Genomic DNA, 25,133 nt, shown 5'->3' with positions numbered 1-25,133 from the left:
CAATCTAGATCCGCTGCCTGAAACAGCGAATCTAAACCGGATTTCCTCTTCGTGTGGACCGGTTAGAGTAGCTCGACTTAAAGCATAAAAGCTCACCATGTCACAGTGAACAGCCAACGAACAACCTATTATTATTATCCAGTACCCTAAAATCGGCATTCTAATGTTATCTACTTGCTAAAAATCTCACACGCCTAATAATGGCAGCTGTGTTGCAGCAATCAATATTTCCAACAACCCTACACCCGCTGCCCGAAACAGCAAAATCTAAACCAGTTTTCTCTTCCTATCGACCCGTTAAAGTAGGTCGACTTAAAGCATAAAAGCTCAGCATCTCACACTGAACACCCAACAGACAGCCTATTATTATCCACTACCCTAAAACGGCATTCTAATATTATCTACTTTTGCTAAAAATTCCATACGCCTAATAATGGCAGCTTTTAAAAATCATCTATGTATATATCGCGGTAGAAGTATATTCACAATACCTCAAACAGCTTTGTTGCAGCGATGGGAAGAGGAAAAATAGAGATCAAAAAAATAGAAAATCCAGCGAGCAGGCAAGCCACCTTCTCCAAGCGGAGAGCAGGCCTGCTTAAGAAGGCCAGAGAACTCTCCATCCTCTGTGATGCAGACGTGGCCGTACTCATATTTTCAAGCTCAGGAAAGTTCTTCGATTACGCCAGTTCAGATATGAAAATCATACTCGACCGTTACATGACAAACTCTGAAAAATCATCATCACCGCAATCAGAACCCCGTGCCCTAGTTGAGTACAGCGATCACAATCATGATAAAAACCGGGATGTACAGTTAGCGAAGCTGAAGCTTCAGGGCGATCAGCTGCAGTTGATGTTGAACCATACAATGGGAGAAGATCTAGAAGGATTGGATACTGAACAATTGCAGCAACTGGAAGAGAAAATGGAAGTGGGAATGGGGCGAGTGAGGGCGAGAAAGAACCAGTGCATGCTCAGCCGCATAAAGGAGATAGCTAATACTGAAAAAGATCTGACGGAGGAGAATAGGAATTTGCGGAGAAAGGTGCAGGACGTCGTGAATAATCACTATCTCACAGCTGCTCCTGATGCCGACATTTCATAATTAAAACGCTGGGAATGTCAAATTTCAAATCGTTTAACAGCGATATAGCCATATAATCCTTTAAGGCAAGAAGCTCTGGAATCAATATATTCCTGCTGCTAATTGGGTCCTTGGTATTATCGAGGTAGTGCTAGGGTTTATTTCATGTTGTTGCGTTGTTCGAGAACGTTTCGATTTATAGAAATTATAATTAAATATCTTAATAATTCTAAGAAAAATGGTTTTGAAGCCTTACATATTTATTAAGGGTAATGTTTACCCAATGTGTTCACAAATTAAGATTTTATTTCAATTTTTTCCACTGTTTCCCGAAACTTTAAAAAATTTTACTATAAACAACTTCATTTTTTTATATTTTATATATTAGAGAAGTCTTACTATAAACAACTCCATTTTTTTATGTTTTATATATAGTAGAGAAGTCCCATGATATTTTGGTTCTCAAATTTAAAAAAAAAAAAATATTATTAATTATTATTTATGAAGGTTGATTCATTTATTATAATGGTCTGACTTTAAAAATTCTTACTATAAACAAGTCAATTTTTTTTATATTTTATATATAGTAGAGAAGTCTTACTATAAACAACTCCATTTTTTTTTTATGTTTTATATCTAGTAGAGAAGTCCCATGATATTTTGGTTCCTCAAATTAAAAAAAATATATATATTCTTAATTATTATTTGTGAATGTTGATTCATTTATTATAATAGTCTGAATAATCTATTAATTATAGATTTTTTTGGTAAAATTGTCTCTAAATTTTGAATCATTAATATATTTTTTGTGTCGAGGAAAATAAACTATAAACCTAAAACAATTTCCAAATTCCCTAAACATTTTAAATAAAGACTTTTCGTAAAAATCACTTGAGAAAATTAACCAATCTTATTTTTTCCATACATTTTTATATTATATTCTTCCCTCATAATGCTCTAAAATTTTGTTGACTGTGGTTATAATCAAAGTATATATATACAACCCAAACTCGTTTTCGCATAAGTGATTATATATATACTTTTTCCAAATTCGAATAAAATTTGTGTTTTTCGTTAGGAGTTGTCTATAACGCGACTTTTTGAAAGCTTTTCCGGCGGATTTTTCCGGTCGAAATCGGCAAGAATTATTGGAATCGTAAGTTTGATAGCTAGTTTCTGCACAATGAAAGCGTCCCGGCAGGGTTGGAATTTGACGGGCATTTTGCCCGTCATAAGCCTTTTTAAACGTATTTGACGGCTGGAATTTGTCCATGCCCGTTTTGACTGACGTGCCCAGAAGAGGTAAAAACGTTTTTTTGACGTTTCGAATTTTTTCCAAAACGTTATTATACCTAGTTTACAGGTATAGTTATGTTTCAGGTATAGTATAGTTCTGTTATAGTATAGTTCCGTATAGTATAGTATAGTTCAGGTATAGTATAGTATAGTTCAGGTATAGTATAGTTCTGTTACAGGTATAGTTCCTCACGTCACCTCAAACCCTGGGCGGAGCCGGAGGCTGTCAAATTAGCATGTGGGAGGAACGAAATTAGCATGTGGGAGCAGCGAATGGCAATAGCAATTTTTTCTCAGTCAGAGATTTAGTTTTTTTTGTAGAGAATGGGCAATTCCCTTTTAGCCGAAGATTTTTTCTGTGGGAAAATTTGGAATCTTTCCCTGGATGATTTCGGAGATCTGTGCATGCCCATTGCCACTGCATGGTCTCTGTCTTTTACCCAACGAATGTGGCCCGTGGGTTGTTTTCTTTTTACAATCGAGTTCATGATTCACAGTGCACACTCTCTCTCAACGCATTGCCGATTCAAACTTACGCCTGTCCCCCAGCTCAAGATTGGCTCCATCCTCCAGCCTCCAAGGAAACTGCGAGGAAATTACAAATTGTGCTTCAAAGTTCAGGTTAGTGATTGATTTTTTATTCTTCAAACACTGTGGGTCTACTGATAAAATTTTAGGAAAACTGATCTGAAATTCTAAACCCAGTCATTTGACAGACAATAGATTACTGATTGTATTTGACATGCAAAAATAAATCATTCTTATTAAATGCATTATGCAGTGTAAATCTCAGACATATTGATTCCGTTAAGTTGAAGATATCCTTCATTTAAATGTTATGACAGAAAAAGTTTTTATTCTTGATTTTTTATCATCTCCAACCAGTGTAAGCAACTTCTTGTTAGAGCTAAACTCTACGATCCGCTGCAGTTTTCTCTCTAGCCCTCCCATGTTTCAAGTCTTCCCAAGTCCAACCAATATTCTGCATCCTATGATAGATCATCTGAAATCTCACTCAAGAGTCTAAACATTTCTCTATCAGATTATCATTAATGATAAAATTTTAGAAAAACTGATCTGAAATCCTAAAACCAGTTATCCGACAGAGAAGAGAATCTTAAACATATTTTATAACATGCAAATATAAACCACGTATTATTATTAAATGCAGTATAGATCTCACATACCATGTTTTTGCATCAGTTGAAGACAAATAATTCCCCCATTAAATGGAATGAATCTACAAGGAGCACCTTTATTTAAAATTAAAAGAATATTATATTGTGATATACCATCAAATGGATTTGATACAATGTCTTTGACCCCATACTTTGCTTCAGAGGGGATAAATAAAACATTGATATGCCCGTCAAAATAATGGACAAAGTATGCCTGCTGTCACAAACCCCCTGCTACGCAGATACTCTTTAATCTCAACATATGTTGAAACCTCCATACCATGCCTCCGAGTGAAACATCAACCTATGAAATGCCTTCAACCTACGGTATAAAACTCCAAGCTATAGTGAATGTAGGTGCCCAACAAGGACGGAGTTGAGTTTCAGCCCCACGCTTCAGAAGCTCAAGATCAAAATCAGAATCTGTGAAACTTTAAATTACTTTATAGTTTGGGGAAATTCTCCTGTGTTCTTTTTCCCCTCACAGCTTTCAAAGAACAACTAAAATGTGATAAAGGGATTGGGCTTGAAAAGGGAGATGAGGTGCTTCGTATTTCAAGTTTTGTATTGGGAAGCAAAAGTGGTCAAATTAGTTGTACTTGTCCTATCAGGGATTGTGATATACAAAAGAATAAGAAACGGTAAGAGATGTTCCTTTGTACAAATAAGAATTTTGAATTGGGTAATCGAAAGAGGTTAAAGCTCTGATTGGACTAGGAACAAAAGAATAGTAACAAATTTTGAATGAAGTTACTGGGCTAATCTAGATTTCAAAAGAAAATGTATACGAGCCAGCGAGAAAGGCTAAAATATGCAAGACTTGGGAGCAATAATATCTCTGTTATAGACATGGGCATCTATCAAATCCTTCATCACATTGTTCTTCATTTGTTTCCCGTACAGTCCTTCACATATCCGCAGAGCCCGATCCATGGCCTTTCTGTATGGGGTCAATCCTTTAATTATTTTTTTTAATTTAATAAAAATTGTAATAATTGATTTTTTCTAACTTAAATTTTTTTATTAATAATAATTATTATTAAAATTATATATATATATATATATATATTTTTGTTTATAAATAGTATATAGAAATAATATAATCAACCTAAATTATATTTTGTTTTAGAGAAAATAAGAGGTGGTTCGAAAAATATGGAATGGTTATATATATATCTATATATATATATATCTATATATATATATATCTATATATATATATATATATATATATATATATATATGGAATGGTTATATATATATATATATATATATATATATGAGGATATATATGGAATGGTTATATATATATATATATATGAGGATCTAATAAAATGTTGATAATTCTATAAAAAAAAAATTTCAAATTTAAGATTACAATTATATGTAAGATTTAACAATATTATTAAGATGTTGAAATGCTAAGAAAATTTAAAAGATTAACTATATAGATTAATATTCAAAATCAAAGTTCAAATAAATATTAATGTAGATATAAGGATTTCAACATATAACAACTTCCTTAATTCGATATGCCTTTGTCTTTACTTCTTCTTCAAATAAATATTAATATAGATATGAGGATTTCAATATATAGCAACTTCCTTAATTTGATTACCCTTGTCTTTACTTGTTCTTCTTATTTTTCCATTCGAGTGCTTCCATCCTCTTCTAAGCCTTCACATCTTAGCTCAAACCTCTTCCTTAACCATTGCCGTTGTCTTTACTTGCTCTTCTTTTTTTTCCATTGCAATGCTTCCATCCTCATCTATGTCTTCATATTTTGTATCAAACATTATATTAGATAATGTCATAAATTATCTCTGAATTTGCATGGAACTTAGTCTTATTAGGCATCTAAATATTCATGTAGCATAATGTAAATTGTTGGATTTAAATGATAATTTAAATATATGAAATGGATAACCATCAAGCGTTTTACCTTGGACTGATTATATAATTTAAATGAGCAAATTTCAAATGTTCAACACTTTTTATTGAAACCTCCACAATTGAGTTTTTTCAAATTTTGGTTTTTTTTCTTACGATAAATATATGAAAATTTTCAACATAATTATTTATTGAATGGTAATTTTTTAATCAAAACTTTATTAGTGAAGTGTTAATTTATTATGAGAACATCACTCTTGAAGGAAAAAATTTTTAATATAACGTTTCTTGACGGGAAGCATAAGGACCCAAAACGTCAAAAAAAAAATTATGACAGGTAAAGAGAAATCCAAATTCCAACCCTGGTCCCAGGGGTTTTTCAGGGTGCTGAATCCAAATATACAGTTAAAAAACCATTTTAACTGCAAGAAATCAAGATTTGACCTCAATTTCTTCGCCGGATTCCGTCACCAGAATCTTCAAAAAGTTGCATTATAGACAACTCCTTTTCGTTCATTCCCACAAGTCACTTTATGTTTTCATAGCGTGTAGTTTGAAAGTGTGAGTGGTTTAAAATAATGGAAAGAGAACCTTGTTTTTTTTCCGTCAAATCCAGTGATATTTTTGCGGTAGAAAGTACATCCATAAAGATAAGGATCGGGTTATATAAGAGTAAAATATTTTTCAACTAACACATTTAAATTTGGTATATCTAATTTATAGATATAGAGTTTTTATAGGAATTCATTAAAATTTTATAATATAATTTGAAGATTTTTTTGTTGTTCAAAATGTATTGTGAATGTATAAATAGATTCAGTATTTGTGAAAATTTCTTGAGTATTTGAATTATATAGATTAAATAATTTAAATTCAAGTTTTTAAAAATCTCTATAGGATTTTGATTAAAATTAATCAGAAAAACAATTGTGAAAAATGTTATTTCCTTTATAAATTAAACTACACCTTTAAATTTAGAGTAGAATTATTTTTTAAATATATTAAATTTTTAATTTAAATTCAAAAATATAATATTTAATATATATATATATATATGAAATAGGTTAAATTTGGTTCAAATATTGATTATTTTTTAAATATAATTAAAATTAAAATTAGTAGAAAGAAAATTTTCATTTTGAGTAATTTTTTTCCTTAAACTTTGTGCGTTACAGAATGTTTAGCTAAAATGATGATGATTTGGAATTGAATCACGAAACACTAACTTACTTAGGTGCCTTTGAATTTGATTGCCCCAAGCGCCATGATCTAATATTAGGACATGGACTCTAATGAGACTTTATGGTTAATGATTAAACTCTCAATTTTTTGTGATGTGGCAAGGATTTAGACATGGTTGCTTCTCAATATATAATAAAAACTTCAATATGTCTAAGATGTCCCCATTATATCCTTTGTTGACTCACGGGCACTTAGAGCTTCTGCCCGCACTGTCGGGATGCGTCCATGAAGATATTATGTCTCAATCTGAGAATTGGGGGACGCTCTAAAAAAATTTCCCTAAAACATTTGCTCAATTTTGTCCAACTTATCATTATCTTCATCAAAGAATCTATGACCTCGAAGGAGAGAGCAAGGGATTATTTTTTGTCTACATGTCCGAGTTGGTTTTTGGTTGGTGTAAATTCTTGTGGTCTTTCTAGAGGTCTGGTGGCTCTTTGGAATCCACGTTGGGTGAATGTTAAAATGCGTTCAAGTGCTTTGTAGGCATTTTAATTGTAGGTTTCGTCAAGGGTGTTCCATCTTGGTTACACTTCTTAAATTTTTATGCTCCTTGTCGAGACATGAGAGTCTTTTGGGATAGAATGGATGATAGTGGTATTTTAAAAATTGGGTATTTGTTCATCACCGGGGATTTTAATGCTACATTACCTATTGAAGAGAGTTGGGGTTCTCGTAGTAGACCTGACCCTCTTGGATCTTTTCTTAATCACTTGTTTGAGGAAAATCAACTTCTGGATGTGTGTCTTGTTCCTTTAGTCCCTACTTGGAATAATGGTAGATCATGTTTGGAACATATCTGTATTAAAAGATTTGATAAATTTATGGTACATGAGAACATGCTGGAACCGTTGGGTTGTGCAGGCTAAGATCTCAAACCATTGGTTGATTATCTTACAATGGAAATAGGAGGACATCTAGAGAAGTATTCCTTTCAAATTTAATAGAACGTGGATTTAGGAGGAATATTTTATTTCTCTTATGCAAGAAATTTGGTCCTTAGGGGAATATTAAGGACTCACATCTACCATAAATTTTTCGACAAGGAAACTAAGTATTCTTAAGAGCGAAGTTCGAAAATGAGAACAATCATATAAGGCTAAGTTGAAATAGGACCTATATCAGAGAAATGCTGAAATGGAACTGTTAGGAAATATTATGGATCTCGCTTCATTGTATGTTTCTCACTTGAATAGAATGTTGGAAATTGAAAGGAATAAAAGACACATTCTTAATATGCATTTGGATTCCTAGCATCTCAAAAGTCATGCAATTTGGATCTAGGATGGAGACTGTAATACAAAATTCTTCCATCACTTCGCAAATCAAAGGACGAACAAAAGTGCAATATGGGAAATGGAGATGACTCAGGAGGATGAGCATTCTCCACTAGTGATATTCAAAAGGAGGTGGTTAAATACTTTGAAAATTTATATTTAGCGTGTAATGAGGTAGATATTATTAATCAAATATGGGGAATAGAACAGTTCCATGTATGTTCTAGTAGGAGTCCAATGTTGTATTAAATAGACTTGTCACGTTGAATAAAATCTCTAATGTTATCAACTCATTTGAGAAAGATAAGGGCCCAGGTCCAGATGGCTGGACTGTGGAACTCTTTCTACATTTCTTCGACTTAATGGGACTGGAACTCCTGAATATGGTTGAATAATCATATTTATGTGGTCGGGTCTCTCGTGCTATTAATTCCACCTTCATTGTCTCATTCCTAAGTCATCCCATCATGTTTCTTTCTTTGAATTCTGATCGATTTTCCTCTGCAATATCACCTACAAGTTGATATTTGAAGTCATTGTAGGCAAGATTAAAGATTTTTTGTCAACCCACATGTCGTTGGAACAATTTGTCTTCCTATCAGTTCATCTCATACATGATGTGTTGGCCACAGCCCAGGAATGCCTCCATTACATACAAACCAAAAAGAAAGAGGCTATTATTATGAAATTGGATTTATACAAGGCATATGATTGTGTCAACTAGACATATTTGCGCTTGTTTTTCTTGAAATTTGGGCTTCGTATTGATAATATTGAATGGATTATGGCATGTTTGTTCTTTGCAAATTTTGTGACATTAATCAATGGGTATCCATCAATTTTTTCTTGGCTCATAGAGGACTTTGTCAAGGGTGCTCCTTGTTCCCTTTATTATTCATATTGGTTATGGATGAGTTAAGTATAACATTAAAGGAGGCACATTTACAAGGGTATTTCTAGGGGTTATAGGTATCTCGATTTGTCTTTGTTACACACCCTTTTTTGTTGATGATGTATTAACTTTTGGACAGGTATCGTGGGAGCAGTGGCTGATAATTCATCGCATACTTATCAGATTTGGGGATGCATCGAGTTTGTTTATGAACGAAATAAATACTTATTGCTTCATTCATAAGATGACTTGGAGGTTATTCACTGCATTTCCAGGTTACTCAATGTTGAGGTCTCGCATATTGAGGGGGGAATTACTTATCTGGGCTTTAGATTGAAACCTAGCAAATACAAGATCTTCAATTGAGGATGGTTAGTGGAAAAGTTTCAGAAGTTGCTTACTCTCTAGACGCGTCGTTGGCTATCTCTGGGAGGTCGGTATATCCTTATTCAGTTTGTTCTACAACAATTGTCTATTTATTGGATGTATCTTTTTTGGCTTCCTTCATATGTTATTAATAGAATTAAAGCCATCATGGCACACTTTCTTTGGTCTGGAAATTAGGGGCACAAGAAATATCACTTGGTTAATTTTGAAGCCATCACAAAGGGGAAATATGTTAGAGGATGGGGTATCCTAGATTTTAAGAAGTTTGGTTGGGCCTTACTTATAAAATCTCTATAGAGGGCCATTTTTGGTAGGGGTATTTCACAAGATATTATTACACGTAAATATCTAAAAGGTAGAGCCTTCTTAGATTGGTATAGAAGGGATGTGATTGGGGTAAGAAAAGGCTCCTATATTTGGATGAGCTTATTCAAGGTCAGCATATGGCTATTCAGTAAGTTGCACTGGTCCTTTGGTAGGGGTGGAAAAATACTGCTTGGATTGGACTCTATTCTAGGTGTTAGCATAACTTGTATTTTTAATCTTAACCTCTTGAATGATCTTCATGCAAGAGGAATATTCTACTTGGATCAATAAATTAAGTGATGGAAAATGGATCTTTCGTACCCAGTGCAGAAGAGTACTGAAGAGATTGGATTATCTAGTGGGCTTGCATAATCCTGGCCTCACATCATACAAGAGCTTCAACTAGTTGGTTTTATGAAGGCGACTTCGCGTGAGATATTATCTTGGAATGGTGTTATAAAAAAAGGATCGGTGGTGGTATCTAATATTTATCATTTCATTTCTTATAACATCAACCACTTATATAAATCATGTTGGTTCAGGAAAGCTGTTATGAACCAGCTCAAGAAAAAGATAGAAAATATAGATTAACGCCTTAGAATTTAGCCTCTTCGAGGGGGCAACCTCCTTTACATTACATAAATGAACAATTCTTGGATGATACAAATGACAAAACCTCCTTTCTATATATAAGAGTCTAAGGAGTCACAATATAACCCAGCCAACCTAACAATAATAATATAAAGCCACAAAAATAACAATAGAGGGATTCTATGGGGCATAGTAATAACAATATGGGGATAATAGGGGCACAACAATATTAATAAGGGGTACAATTACAATAGTAATGGGGTAATCACTAGTATTATAGGGACCCAACATGCCCCTCTCCTTCAAAAAAAGTGTTGTCCTCAATGCTTGAGTAGTTATGGATACTTCTGTATAAAATTCTCATCCTTCCATGTGGAATCTTCAGCGGATAAGTTCTTCCACTTGATAAGATACTCCGAAATTGATCGATTTCGTAGCTGTCGAGTTCTTGTTTCTGTGACTGCTTCCGGTTCCAATATAATTTTTCCTTCCTCGTCAAGTTCTGGCAATATTGTTTGAACTGGGAGCTTGTCGCCTATAACCTTCTTTAAACATGAAACATGGAAAACTGGGTGCAATCGAGAAGCTGCAGGAAGCTCCAATTTGTATGCCATAGTACCAATCTTTTGACACCCTGTATGGACCATAATACTTTGGTGATAATTTATTATCCTTCTTAGCTTGCTTGAGGGACATTTGCTTATATGGTTGTAGCCGTAGGAATACCCAATCACCTACATCAAAACTTCTTTCACTGCGATGTTGATCTGCCTGTTGTTTCATTCTATTCTGTGCCAACACGAGGTTATCCTTTAAGAGTTGGAGGACTTGTTGTTGATGTTCGATGTGATGTTCCACTGCCTGAACCTTAGAATTTTCTCTTAAATATGATGTGATGGATGGTGGCTGATACCCATAAAGTGCCATAAATGGGGTCATTTTTGTTGCTGTATGGAAGGAAGTGTTATACCACCATTCAGCCAGAGGCAACCATTTGACCCATTGTGTCTGTTTATCAGATACAAAGCAACGAAGATATCCTTCCAAACATTTGTTTACTATCTCAGTTTGCCCATCAGATTGAGGATGATAAGATGAGCTATGAGCTAACTGAGTACCAAGACAAGAAAATAATTATGTCCAAAAATTTCCAGTGAAAATGGGATCTCTGTCACTTACAATAATCTTTGGGTTTCCATGTAGCTTTTGAATTGTTTCCATAAATGCAGTAGAAACTGTACTGGCTTTAAATGGATGTGATAATGCACAAAAGTGTGCATACTTGGTAAGTCTGTCAACTACCACCATGATGACACTCTTTCCCTCAGACTTGGGTAAACCTGTGATAAAATCCATTGAAACCTCCTCCCAACGTTGGCTTGGAATGGATAAAGGTTGTAATAGACCTGGTGTCTTAATTGTTTCAACTTATTTTGTTGGAAAACCAAACATTCCACCACAAACTTTTGAATATCTGATTTAAGGCCATCCCAAAAAAATTCCTTCTTAACCCTGTGGTAAGTTTTTAAAAATCCTGAGTGCCCTCCTAAGGGAGAAGTGTGCAATTCCATAAGAATCTTTTGTTTTAGCTGGGAATTCTTACAGAGGTATAAGCGATCTTTGTACCATAACGAATCATTTTTCCAGCTAAATGTATCAGACGTATTGGAATCTTGTTGTAACTTTCGAATAAGTGCCCACACTTCTTCGTCATTCTTCCATTCCTCCCTTGCTTCGTTTATCCAATCTGGTTGGATAATAGAAATGGCGCACAACAATGCTTCCACATCCTCATCCTTTCTTGAGAGTGCATCTGCCACCACATTTTGCTTCCCTTTTTTGTAGATGATTTCAAAGTCATAACCCAACATCTTTGTGACCCACTTTTGTTGCTCTTCAGAGGATAATCTTTGTTCTAAAAAGTATTTAAGGCTATCATGATCCGTTTTTACCTTGAAGTGTCTTCCCATTAGGTAGGGTCGCCATTTCTTAAGTGCATGGAGTATTGCCAACATTTCCTTCTCATAAATAGCTTTGTGTAAAAACTTTCCCTTGATTGGACGACTTTCAAAAGCAATGGGTCTTTCATCTTGCATTAGAACAACACCAATTCCATTTCCTGAAGCATCACATTCCACAATAAAGGTTTTTGTGAAGTCCGGTGTAGCTAAGACTGGTGCTTGGCACATTGCCTCTTTAAGATGTTCGAAGGCCTTTGTTGCTTCCGGAGTCCATGAAAATGCATCTTTCTTCAATAATGTTGTTAGAGGTGCTACTATTCTCCCATAATTCTTAACAAACTTGCGATAATACCCTGTCAACCCAAGAAATCCTCGCAGATGCTTTATGGATGTGGGGATTTTCCATTCCTTAATGGCTTTAATTTTGCTAGGGTCTACCTTAACTCCTTCATGAGATACAATATGACCCAGATATTCCACCTCTTGGACTCCAAAGAAACATTTGGATCTTTTTGCATATAATTGTTTTTCCTCCAATAGTTGTAGCACCCTGTCAACATGTTCAACATGATCCTTCCAAGACTTGCTGTAGATTAGTATATCATCAAAAAATACTAACAAAAATTTTCTAAGGAATGGTTTGAAAATTGAATTCATCAAACCTTGAAATGTTGAAGGTGCATTGGTAAGGCCAAAAGGCATGACCAAAAATTCATAATGACCCTCATGAGTTCTAAATGTTGTTTTCGGAATGTCTTCAATCTTCATTCTGATTTGATGATATCCTGAATGAAGATCCAACTTGGTGAAGTAAATTGATCCATGCAATTCATCCAATAATTCATCAATGACAGGAATGGGAAACTTATCTTTAATAGTGAGCTTGTTGAGCTCCCTATAATCCGGACACATGCGCCATGATCCATCCTTCTTGTGCACCAATACTACTGGAGCAGAGAAAGAACTTTGACTCGGTTGAATTATACCATCCTCTAGCATTTCTGCAACCATACGTTCAATTTCACTCTTTTGGGCATAGGGATATCTGTATAGCCTGATGTTTGGAGGAACACTTCCTGGAATCAGATGAATAGCATGATCATGATCACGCATAGGTGGGAGACTTTTGGGAGTCTCAAATACCTTGGAATGATTGTCCAAGACTTTTTGGAGATCTGGAAAAATAGATGATTTTGATGTGGAAACATCTAGCGAACATAATTGTGCAATTACACCTCTTTGTTCCTTTTTTAGAAGCTTTGTCATACCATTAGAGCTGATTATCTTTCTTAGTTTCCCTGCAATACCCTTAATTCAACTTCCTTTCCTTCCGTATAAAATTTGATGAAAAGTTCTTGAAAATTAAAAGCTATTGTACCCAAGGATTGTAGCCATTGGACTCCTAGTACAACATCAACACCTCCCATTGGAATGGAAAGCATTGGGCTAGTCAATACATATTCTCCCATGGATAGCTTGATATTATGGCACTTTCCATAGCAATTTATTGTTCCTCCATTTGCAACCATCACTTGACACTCTGGTGCTGGATATAAGAAGCAATTCAATTCTTTTGCTACCTTACAATGAATAAAATTGTGGGTACTTCCTGAATCAATCAACACTATTACCCTTTTCTTCTTGATTTGTCCTTCTATCTTGATGGTTTGAGGAGTGGTAATTCCCGCTAATGCATTACAAGATATGGTCGGATTCATTTCTTCGTTATCTAGGCATTGTTCTTGGAGTATATCCTCCTCTTTTGACCCTTCTTGCTCCTTTTCTTCTTCCTCTTCACAATCTATGTAGAATAATTTCTTCTCAGCACACTTATGACCTTTAGTGTATTTGCTATCATAACTGTAACAAAACCCTTTTGTTCTTTTTTCTTCCAATTGTTGTGGTGTCAACCTTATAGGTTGTGGAAGACTAGGGGCAACAACACTTCCGTCTTTATAGTTGTGAGTGGTATGCTTCCTGGTTTCCATAATTTTGCTTTCCATTTTTCTTGCTAACCTGAATGCCTTCTCTAATGAATCAGGTTCCCAAAGGCGAACATCATGTTGGATATTATCCTTTAAAGACCCTATGAACACATCAATCCTATGCTCCTCTGGAATATTTTTTACCCTTATGTTCAATTTTTGGAACTCCTCAATGTGATCCATTATTGAACCCTTTTGTTTGAGACTTATCAATTGGCTAAAGAAAGTGTTGCTTTTTGTATCCTCATAATATCAATTATTTCGTAAAAATTTCTCAAGTGATAAATTGTTTACGAGAGCAAAGCCATTGATACCATACAAACTGATTTGGTTCCAAATATAAAGTTGCAATACGTACCTTTTGTGTGTTTTGCACATTATTGAGATCGATAAATTTCTCCATCTCTAATATCCATGTTGCGGGATCCTTGCCATCAAACTTCCTCATATCAATTTTTGGAATATGGTGGGTCTTTGATCCAACGTTAGAGTCTATGAAATCATGATTAACATTTCTTTTGTTCTCATCATGAGTTTCCTTTACTACCCTTTCACCATTAGTAAACATTTCTTGTAGAAAACTTGTTAAATCTGTCTTCAAATTTGTCTTCAAATCTTCCATGCATTTCTTCAAATATTCCATGTTTGTCTTCAAATCTATCTTCAAATCATCCATCTTAGCTTCCACGTCAATCATCTTAGCTTCTACGCCTTTCTTTAAATAGTCCATCTTAGCTTCTACACCTTTCTTTAAACCATCCATCTTAGCTTCACATCTTTCTTTAAACCATCCATATTAGATTCTGTTCATTTTCGTGCAAGGGACGGTTGTTGCACTTGATCTTGTAATTTTGATATATCATGTTGCATTTCTTCCTCTTCTTCATGAGTCATACTAGAGCTTTCAGGTTCCTTACTAAGTGTTTGCATTTTCTTTCCTCGGGGCATCAATTACCGATAATAATGCTCTACTATGCCCTTTGAATTCCTTCAAAATAACTTTTCAAACCAAGCTTAAGCAAAAATTTGAGAAAATCTACACACCATTTTTCACTTTGTAGGAGCTCGATATTGCCTCTGACGTAAATCTGTACTTTCCAATCATCTAGTTCTGAATTTGTGACTTGTAGTAGCCCTCAGTGTCCTCTTTCCAATGCCACAAGTCTGACCCAAATTGGATTCTCCAAGGAAGCGTTATGCGAAATCTCCCACAGTGACTTGATTATAGACTAGTTCAGTAGAGCGAACTTGTACGACGTGCCACTAGTCACTATTTCAACCTTTGGATCTGAAAAATGCATACAAGAAACTACAATCCGTCCTATTTCTATACCTTCTTACAAAATTTCAATCGATCCCTAGAGAGAAAGTTATGATGATTTTCCCCAGGTCACCTGTTTAGAATGTAATTCAGGAGTCTGCAAAAAGACCAACTTCCTCAGATCATATCTCCGAAAATATAACGCGAAAAGCTCTGAAATTCGTACGCGAGGTTCAAAGAGATTTCTTCTCAAATGGGTTTTTTTTGCAACTTCTAAAACATTACAGAAACAAAGTTATAGCGAAAATTCCACGATGACCTGTTTGGAGCAGCGAAACCCTAGAGTCCACAGCTCTGATACCAAATGTTATGAACCAACTCAAGAAAAAGATAGAAAAGATAGATCAACGCCTTAGAATTCAGCCTCTTAGAGGGGGAAACCTCCTTTACATTACATAAATGAACAATTCTTGGATGATACAAATGACAAAACCTCCTTTCTATATATAGGAGTCTAAGGAGTCACAATATAACCCAGCCGACCTAACAATAATAATATAAAGCCACAAAAATAACAATAGAAGGATTCTATGGGGCATAGTAATAACAATATGGGGATAATAGGGGCACAACAATATTAATAAGGAGTACAATTACAATAGTAATGGGGTAATCACTAGTATTATAGGGACCCAACAAAAGCTTGGAGGTGGTATGTTCCGTTGAAGGTGATTATCTTCTATTGGCTTGTCTGGAAAAACAAAGTCCTTACCTGGGATAACCTATCTAAAAGGGGAAATCAAGGCCTGGGTTGGTGTGTTTTCTGTCATATGGAATAAGAAATTATCACACACATGTTGATTTAATGCCCCTTGTCAGTCGAGGTTTGGGAACTTATCTTAAATTATGTTTAGATTGTTGGAAGTTTGACAACGAATTATGTAAATATGACTAATAATTGTATTAGTTACTACTAGTTAGTTTTATACCGAAACAATAGTTATGTAATAGAGGAGTCTTGTATAAAACTAGTGAATGCCCGAGAAATTGAAGTGTGGAGAATCACTGTTGAATTAATAGAGATTTCAATCCCTTGCCACGTGGATGTTTCCTTGACACCTTGTCAAGGTTTTACCACGTAAATCCTGTGTTTTTATTTGTGTGTTTGGTTTCATTTTTCAAGTCAGTGATGAATATTTCTTTGTCTATGTGTAACTAAATCTTTATTTCTTTCCTCATTTTCCCAATTATCACAACAATTGGTATCGAAGCGTTAGTTGAGTTTTTTGAAGAGCTGAGAGCTGTGAACGGCGGGGCTGTAAGTGCTCTGCGTGACGAGGAGGAGTCTGGAACGTGAGGCTAGTGTCCACTTGCATGAGTAGAGCGTCCATCTGCATGTGTGAAGGAGGCCCTATATTGCTATTGCCTATTACGTGCTGCCAGAGCAGCCCATCGCAGTTGTGAAGGCTCTGCGTGTGCGTGAAGGAGAGCAGTTGCCAAACCGCTGTGAAGGTATTTTTGTCTCTCACAGAGTAAGGAGAATCGCTAGAACGCTGCATGTATCACTGTCCATCTGCATGAGGAAGTCAGCGTCCATACGCTACTGTGCAACCAGTTGGAAAGGGTTTCGGCCTATGTGAAGGAGCAAGAGATGCTTGTTATATGTTGTCCAAGGTGTGAAGATCTGCATGAGATATTCTCTTCTTGAGACCCTGTATTGTTTGGATGCGTGAAGAGGCAGAGACATCTATGATTTGTGTGAATCCTATCTTGCGTGATGCCGACTGTCCATTCTATGTGAAGCCTCTGTAGAGCTGTGTGGGTTGCGCGTGCAGGAGTGACCTGTCTATGTGCAGAGCTAGAGCCACGTGAAGAGGGTGTTGGGGGTGTTGGATTTGTTGCTGCTTGAACCCCATCAAGTTGTTGTTGCCTTTTGAACTCGGGTATTTATCAAAGTTTCCAAAACTTTTTTATTTTCAGCAGAAATCTTTTTTGAAACAAAAACAACAGATTGAAATCAAAATCAAGTTTTTTTTTTTAAGGGGTGGATTTTATACAAATATTGGAGGAAAGAACTTCAAGAAAATAAAATAAGAAAATATTGGAGGAAAGAACTTCAAGAAAATAAAATTTTTGTTTTTTTTCACAAAAACAAAGGGTTGGAAATAAAATAAAGGGTTTCTTTGTTTGTTTTCACAAAAAAAACAAAGGGGTTTGCAAGAAAGAAAGGGTTTGGGGTTTGCAAATAATTTTAATTTTTTTTGCTGGAAGATTATTTTTTGGAAAAAAATATAAACCCTAGTTGAAAGACTGAAACCCTAGGAGAAGAAAAAAATGGCCAAGATGTCGAATGCAAAATTTGAGGTGGAGAAATTCACCAGAAAGAGCAATTTTGCTCTTTGGAAACTGAAGGTTAGGGACCTGCTTGTGCAATAAGGGTTGCACAAGGCATTGGATGGGGCAACTAAGAAACCTACAACCATGACTGATTTAGACTAGGAGGAATTGGATGCCCGAGCTCTTAGTACCATCAGGTTATGCCTGGCAGATGAGGTTCTCTTCAACATTGTTGAAGAGAGTACAGCTTCAGGTTTATGGGAAAAAATGGAAAAACTCTATATGACAAAGTTGTTAACCAATAGAATTTATCTGAAAAGACAGTTGTACAGTCTTTGAATGAAAGAGGGTTCAAAAGTTGTAGAACATTTGAATGCTTTTAATACACTTATATGTCCATTAACAAATATGGAAATTAAAATTCAGGAAGAAGATAAAGCCATAACCTTGCTGTGTTCTCTACCCGAATCATGGGATCACTTCATAACTTCAATTATCTTGAGCACTACTGATACTTTGAAGTTTGAATTAGTCGTGGGAGCTCTCTTGTTTGAAGAAGTGCGAAGGAAATCCGGTACTGAAACAGCTGCATCAGAAGCCATGGTAGCTAGAGGACGCTCAAAGGAAAGAGGAGAAAAACCAAGAGGGTCTTCCAGATCTAAATTGAAGGGAAAGAAGTGTCAAGCAAAATGTTGGCACTACAATAAAATTGGACACTTGAAGAAAGACTATTGGAAATGAAAAGAATCTGATAACTTGAAGAAGGAAGATGATCTGAATTGGATCCATAGAAAGACTGTCGAGAACCATGACTGAATCAGGTTGAAGAAATCTCTAAGGAAATCTAAAACAGTATCAAAAACACCCTGAACCAGTGGTAATGGTAGCTGACATCGAACGATGAGGACCTCGGTCAAAACGCATTGACCAAAGCCCATGGAGACCGCGCAAGAGGCCAAAGTAGCCCCTGGGAGCCTCGGAATGGGAAAAGGAAGAGTTTTTTGATGCGCGATTAGCGCTTAGCTAGGCGAATAGGGCCCTAAAGGGGAAGCCTGAGCACTCGGTCACATTGGGAGCCAGGAAACCACGGACGGAAAAAGCGAAAAAATGCTAACCTATGGAGGCGGGACCCGTGCACTGGAAAACCGATGGTATTGATTGGGGCGCCCTTGAACAATAAGAGGTTTAGGACAGGATAGGAACGATCCCATACATCGATCGACGCGTGGCAAGTGGAGGTGAGAGAAAACCGCCGTTGATTGCGCGCTATCGGTCGAGCAAGTCAACCGTGTGAAACGTGCGTATGGCGTTAGATCTGGAGGGCCCAGATCGAACGGCTGAGATTGCACCTGATGGAAAGAAGCGGAATCGACAAGGAATTAAGCCACATTCTAAAGGGATTTGGAATCCATCTGACCGCCACGGTGGAGGAAGAACACACCCACAGTGTAACTAAATAAATGAACCGACAAAGCATGCTGGCGCCATTTAGAGGAGGACAAGTGGCCACTCCCTGAGCGTTCATGATGATGTCGAATACTAGGAACTCCAAGCGCAGCTACAGAAGGTGAGTCGACAAGTGGAAGAGGAACCGAACAAGCATAGGGATTGAATGGATAAAGCCATGAACAGAGACAGTCGAATCAGTTAGAGTTGAGTTGGGATCCGAATTGAGGAGAGTCCAAGTGACCAAGAGACACAGCGAACAACCCCGAGAGGAGGACTGAACACAGAGAACAGTAAAGCTAAGCAGAAGAGATAGAGAGCCGAGCTGACCAAAGGCAACATCGAGCACCAGAGAGCTTGAAGATTCAAGCCTTCCCATAGAGGAATCTGTCCAGACTGAGCATCACATTTGGCTCTTTCCATTGTAGACCAAGAGGTCACAAAGTTGGTAGGAAGAAGAAGAGCTTGTGTACTCCAAGTGGCTTGGGGAATCCAAGAACCACCCTGCCAAGCAAAATCTGCTTCATGAGAACTCACATTGAGTCCCTGTATTATAATTTCTCTACTTAAAGACACAATAAAACAAGGCCACCACTGAAGCTGGACCGGAGATGTAGCCCTGGAGAATAGGGTGAACTCCTTATTAAAATTGTTTGTGTCTTTGTGTTGCTTACTGTATTTCTCTATTGTCTTTCCATTGTATTGTATGTGTATTGGCAATCTAATCTATCTGTTGCTTCAATAACACAGAACACACACCAGCACATGAGTCTGTAATACCTTAGTTTAATAAATCTTTAACTAATGGCACTCATAGGGTGAATATCAGATCATAAGCGAATCAGGTCGATTCAGGTATGATAGATGAAGTTTTATCTGCTGAAGAATTATGTATGATAGATGAAACTTCACCTAAATGTAATGTCTCTTAGGGTTTAGAAAGCTGGATATTAGACTTTGGTGCTTCTCATCACATGTGTCCACACAGAAATTGGTTTACTTCGTATGAAAATGTAAATGGCAGTTTTGTGTTTATGGGTAATAATGTGTCATGTCAGACTGTTGGGATGGGGAATATCAGGATTAAGATGTATGATAACACAGTTAGAACATTAACTAGTGTTAGACATGTACCTGATTTGAAGAAAAAATTGATTTCTTTGGGAGTGTTGGATTCAGATGGTTATAAGTTTACAAGTCAGGATGGCATCTTGAAAGTCTTTAAAGGAGCCCTAGTGGTTATGAAAGTAAAAAAGGTCAAAAATCTTTACGGGTTAAAACGAAGTACTCGGGTTAGTGAAGTAGTGGTTGCATCAGAAAAGGAAGAAGAAAGTACTCATCTATGGCATCAACGATTAGGTCATATAAGTGAGAAAGGTCTTCAAATACTGATGAAACTTAAGTCTCTTCCTGATTTGAAATCCTTGAAGTTAGATTTCTGTAAACATTGTGTGTATGGAAAACAGTGTAAACAGAGATTTAAAGTTGGAAATCATAATAGTAAATATATTTTAGACTATATTCATTCTGATCTGTGGGGACCATCCCCTATTGTATCATATGGAGGTGCTCTATATTTTTTAACGTTTATTGATGATTTCTCCCGTAAAGTTTGGGTCTTTATGCTAAAAAAGAAAGTTGATGTATTTAATGTCTTTAAACAATTTAAAGCAATGGTAGAGAAAAGAACAGGCAAATCTATTAAATGTTTAAGAACTGACAATGGTGGTGAGTTCACTTCAATTGAATTTGAACAATACTGTAAGGATGAGGGAATTATTAGACACAAAACTGCTGTTTATACTCCTCAGAAAAATGGTGTTGCTGAGCATATGAATCAGACTCTTATGGAAAGAGCCAGAAGCATGATCAACAATGCTAACTTGCAAAATGAGTTATGGACAGAAGTAGTATCTACTGCTTGTTATTTAGTTAACAAATCACCTTCAGTAGCAATTAATTGTAAAATTCCTAAAGAAGTTTGGACAGGTCAATCTTGTGATTATTCACATTTGAGGATATTTGGTTGTGATGCTTATTCTCTTATTCTTAAAAATCAGCATTCAAAATTAGATCCAAAATCGAAATGTTATGTCTTTTTTGGGTATGACTATGCAGTGAAAGGATACATGTTGTGGGATCCTACATTGCGGAAGATAGTCATTAGTAGAGATGTAACATTTGATGAATCTTCTATTTTAAAATCAAATGTTGAAAGAATTGAACAGGAACAGGTATCACCAAATAAATGAGTTCAGTTGGAGGCTAGACCTTTCAATGACAGTCAAAAGGAAGGAGAGACTTTTGGAGAAAAAGGTATTGAAGACACAAAGGAAGTCGTTGAAGCTTCTGAACCAGTTCAAGTTTTTGAACCAGTTCAACAACTAGTCGCTCTAAGAAGGTTTACAAGGGAAAGAAAAATTCCCAAAAGGTATGAAGATTATGCTTCATCTTTTGCTTTGATTACTAAAGATGGGGAACCTTCTTGTTATCAAGAAGCAGTAGATGATACAGATAGAGAAAAATGGAAAACGGCTATGGAAGAAGAAATGGATTCCTTAGCCAGGAACAATACCTGGGATCTTGTAGAGCTTCCTGAAGGGAGAAGTGTTTTTGGATGCAAGTGGGTTTTCAAACTGAAACAGAAAGTTGATGGAAGTATCGAAAGGTATAAGGCGAGACTGGCAGCAAAAGGGAATTCTCAGGTTGAAGGTATAGAATTTCATGAGATTTTTTCTCTAGTTGTAAAACTTGTTTCTATTCGTACTGTGTTGGCACTAATTGCGTTACTTAATCTTGAGTTGGAACAGTTAGATGTTAAAACAACTTTTATACATGGTGATTTGAATGAAGAGATATATATGGAACAGGAAAAAGGTTTTGTACAAGATCGCAACAAAATATTAGTTTGAAAGCTAAGGAAATCATTGTATGGTCTGAGGTAGTCTCCCAGACAATGGTACAAGAAGTTTGATTCCTTCATGGTGAGCCCAAACTTTATAAGAAGTGAGTATGATCATTGTGTATACTTCAAAAGTTTCAATGGCATATTAATTATCTTAGCTTTGTATGTTGAGGATATGCTTATTGCAAGCAAAAGCATGGAAGAGATTAACAGGTTAAAGGCTCAGCTCTCTAGGACATTTGATACGAAGGATCCTGGAGCAGCAAAACATATCTTGGGCATGGAGATACACAGAGATAGGAAAAATGGTAAGCTTTGGTTATCACAGCAGAAGTATGTGGAGAAAGTACTTGAAAAGTTCTCTATGAACAATGTGAAACCTGTTAATGTTCCACTAGCTTCCCATTTTAAGCTTTCTTCGTTTTTCTGTCCTAGAACTAATGAAGAAAAGTAGTATATGTCTCATGTACCATATGCAAAAGAAACTTAATGTATGTGATGGTATCTATAAGACCTAACATTTCACATGCAGTTGGAGTTGTCAGCAGGTTCATGGCAAATCCAGGTGAAGAACATTGACGAGTGGTGAAATGGGTGCTTCGATATCTAAGAGGCACAAGTGACCATTGCATCATATTTAGTGGTAGTGAAGGATCAGTCTGCAAATATGTAGATGCTGATTATGTAGGTGATTTGGACAAAAGAAGATCTACTACAAGTTATGTCTTTACTCTTCCAGGTGGAGCAATTAGTTGGATGTCAAAGCCAGTTACAGTAGAGAAGCTGCGATGGTGTTTAGCTTCTCTTGGCTTGCAGAAAAGATGATGAATGGGCATGGGAAAGGGATTAGGAAAATTTTTGTCAAGGTGGAGTTTGTTGGAAGTTTGACAATGAATTATGTAAATATGAGTAATAATTGTATTAGTTAATACTAGCTAGTTTTATATCGAAACAACAGTTATGTAATGGAGGAGGCTTGTATAAAACTAGTGAATGCCCGAGAAATTTAAGTTTGGAGAATCATTGTTGAAATAATAGAGATTCCAATCCCTTGGCCCGTGGATATTTCCTTGACACCTTGTCAAGGTCTTACCAAATAAATCCTACGTTTTTATTTGTGTGTTTGGTTTCAATTTTCAACTCAGTTATGAATCTTTTTTGGTCTATGTGTAACTAAATCTTTGTTTCTTTCCTCATTTCCCCAATTACCACAACATAGATTCCACAAATGGGTTCCTTTTATTCTATGGAGACTTGCTATCAATGGTGGTTTAGTAGGAGAGGGATATTTAATGCTCTTCCTTTGTATACTTCCTGGGAGATTTTGTGAGCTAGAAACCTCATGATATTTGAAGACATGCCTCTGAATTGCTTCAGAATGTGCTCTAATATTTTGGTTTGGTTGTCGATGTTAGAAATTGTAATTACTCTCACATGTGGAGTTGACTAAAATTAGAGAGTCAGTTAACTGAGTGATTGAGGGTTGAGTGTTTAAGTTTTGAGTCAAGTCGAGTTAAGTGATAGATGACTTTTAGTGTGTGGTTGCATGTGTGTGCATGTCAGGATATTTTAGGCAAGTCGCTAGTTGGAAAAGGTTAAATACCCTTCACTGGGTTCATTGTAATTATCATGTTTTGTGTGATCAATAGAAGAGCAGCAGCTTGTGTTTTATATGTGAATTCATGCTTTGTCTCCTCTGCCTTTCCAACAAATTGATATCAGAGCGAGGTTACAAAGAGCAAGAAGGAAAATGGATTAGCAACAATCCGTGTAAAAGAAGGAAGATATAATTTTTCCTGTTGTTTGAGTTATAACAAACCTTTTTTGTGTGGTGTACATGGCTTTATAACACTCGTAGGCTTAAGAGAAATCCACATTACAAATCTTACAACAGTGTTCCACAATTTCGCATGCACACAAATTCGATCTGTGGTTGGAACCCGGAAGTTCATTAACGTGAAAGGTGTTAACATGCAATAGTTTAAACAATACAAAGCGGTTAGTGTGGAGAATTCAATTAGCGTGGAAGATACTACCAAAGTTCATTGTTTGACTTCTTAAATTCTTAAATACGTGACGTGAAAGAACAACGTGTTGGTGAAAGGTCTTTTCATAAAGCCTTTTAAAAGATTCTTGAAGTTTGAAGAACGTATTATTAAGGTTTTTTATTAAAGTTTTCAAGAAGGTTTTTTTGAAAAGGTTTGGGGAAAATGATTTGTTTTAAAAAAAAAAAAAAAATTAATTAAAAAAACACATAAAATTTGGGATTTTTTTATTAGGAAGGAGAAATTTTTACAGCGTTTTTATTGGAAAGAGAATTTAGGGTTTTGTAAAATCTGTCCATCTACAAATTATTTGGTTTTTTGTCGCTCATTATAGTTTTTTGGTGAAGATTGTGCCTTATAGGGGCGCATATTCAAAATCATATTTTCTTTCAGGGGTGATATGGAAGATAGAGTCATGCAATTAGGGAAGAATCTATAAAATAGAGGAAAGACCGCAGTCATGGGTCACAAAGCACAACCGAAGCATATTAATAAAAGAAATCGAAAAGAAGAGGCAAAGATCATTGTCATGGTTAAAGAGGTTTAGGCCGCAAATGAAGAACTAAGAAATCTAGCAGAAGACAAAGAAGAAATCAAGGGTGATTGGTGTAGCTTTGATCTTCTACCACCTCCTATGTTTACAGGTGAATATTTTGATAATTGAGTTATCAAAATGTTAACTTTTCTTCGAGCTAGAGAGTTAATTGAGTACAAATCTAATAACCCATATGATGCAGTATGTGATGTTTTAGCATTGAATTTTATAAAACAAGCATTGAATGAGAAGTGTTTGTGCAAGGTAGCAAAAGCTATAACTTCCAAGGAAGCATGGAATATCTTGGAAGCAAATTTTGACACAAAGGAGAGTGACATGCAACAACATGTTATGTCACAAGTAAAGAATTTAGCCGCAGATCTGAGAGTAGATGAGAAAGAATCTGACAGGAAAATAGAGCTGGGAGAACCCCACTCAAAAGTGGATGATGGTTGTCAAGACCATAAAATTTAAACCCATTATGCAAGCATGCATATGGATGAAAAGATGCAA

General features: G+C 35.9%; 1 pseudogene; it reads left to right on the top strand.

The window, feature by feature from the left end:
• The first annotated feature begins 513 nt into the window (after positions 1–513).
• LOC149162156 (MADS-box transcription factor 23 pseudogene) lies at positions 514–1,107 on the top strand (annotated as a pseudogene).
• Positions 1,108–25,133: the final 24,026 nt, after the last annotated feature.

This window comes from Pinus tabuliformis, chromosome 5_2 (assembly GCF_031772625.1).
Source record: "Pinus tabuliformis cultivar Carrire ecotype Pingquan chromosome 5_2, CPIR1, whole genome shotgun sequence".
Lineage (NCBI taxonomy): Eukaryota > Viridiplantae > Streptophyta > Pinopsida > Pinales > Pinaceae > Pinus > Pinus tabuliformis.
Note: the sequence above shows the minus strand (reverse complement) of the source record. Positions and strands in the feature narration are given on the sequence as shown.